This window comes from Galeopterus variegatus, unplaced genomic scaffold, assembly GCF_000696425.1.
Source record: "Galeopterus variegatus unplaced genomic scaffold, G_variegatus-3.0.2 Scaffold4988, whole genome shotgun sequence".
In the NCBI taxonomy this organism is placed as follows: domain Eukaryota; kingdom Metazoa; phylum Chordata; class Mammalia; order Dermoptera; family Cynocephalidae; genus Galeopterus; species Galeopterus variegatus.
In genome coordinates this window covers 12,501-13,689 of record NW_007731099.1, presented here as the reverse complement: position 1 = coordinate 13,689, position 1,189 = coordinate 12,501, and positions in this window count along the sequence as shown.

The following is a 1,189-nucleotide window of genomic DNA, read 5'->3' as shown; positions in this document are numbered from 1 at the left end:
GTTTCAAATTGGAACCTTCAGGCTAGTTAGTATCACACTCAGGCCACACTCAGCACTTGCCCACTCTTGTTTACTGCCTTGTATTCTAATTATCTGTGTATTTGTCTGTCTCTCTCACTAGATTATACGCTCCTTGTGGGCAGGGACTATGTCTTTTTCATCTTTGTGTCTGTCATGGCACCTAGCATAGTGCTTTGCACATAAGTCACTCGATGTTTGTTAAATAAAGCTATTAGTGTCATTAAAACTCAAAAGACAGTATAATGTGTGTTTTTAGATATTTTATGTAAAAATTAAGAATCTCAGTTTTTTGTAGGTAACTAACTCTTTGTTATTTCCTTTGGAATCTAAACAGTTTTATGTTCAATATTTGAAACTTGAAGCCTTTACTGAAAGATCCCAAGGACCCAAATTGATGTGTTTGTCCTAGAAATAAGGGGAATGGTGATGATTTCTCTGAACCTTTCCATCATTGTTAATTTGTTCATTTTTATCTTTAGTGCTCTAGACACTATTTTGGCATATTAGTCATTTAGTCCTGTCAGTTTCTCTTCTCAGGTTTATGTATCAGTGCATTTCCTTAGATGTGGTAGGGTGTGTGTGGATTCTTGGAATGAAAACTCTTTTAATTCAGGAAATATTTATTAAGCACACTTTCTAAATCTACAGTCCATGCTCAGATGTCCTTTACAGAATTTTTTTCCAGTTCGGGATTTAATCAAGGATCATGTATTGTATGTAGTCTCCTTTAATCTGGAAAAGGTCCTCAGTCTTTGTTTTTCATAGCATTAAAATTTTAAAATACAGGCTAGCTATTTTATAGAATGTCCTCAGTTTGAGTTTGTTTCCTCATGATAATGCAGTTTTGACTGGAATACTGCATGAGCGATCTAGTATTTTTCCTACTGTGTCATATCTGGAGGTGCATGGCATTTGCCCATTATTGGTGATATTAATTTTGATTACTTGGTTAGGTGTTTGTTTTTTTATTTCTTCAACCTAGTTATTCTTTTTTTTTTTTTTTTAAAAAAGACCGGGGGGCCGGCCCGTGGCTCACTCGGGAGAGTGCGGTGCTGATAACACCAAGGCCCCGGGTTTGGATCCCACATAGGGATGGCCGGTTAGCTTACTTGGGTGAGCGTGGTGCTGACAACACCAAGTCAAGGGTTGAGATCCCCTGTCAAGGGTT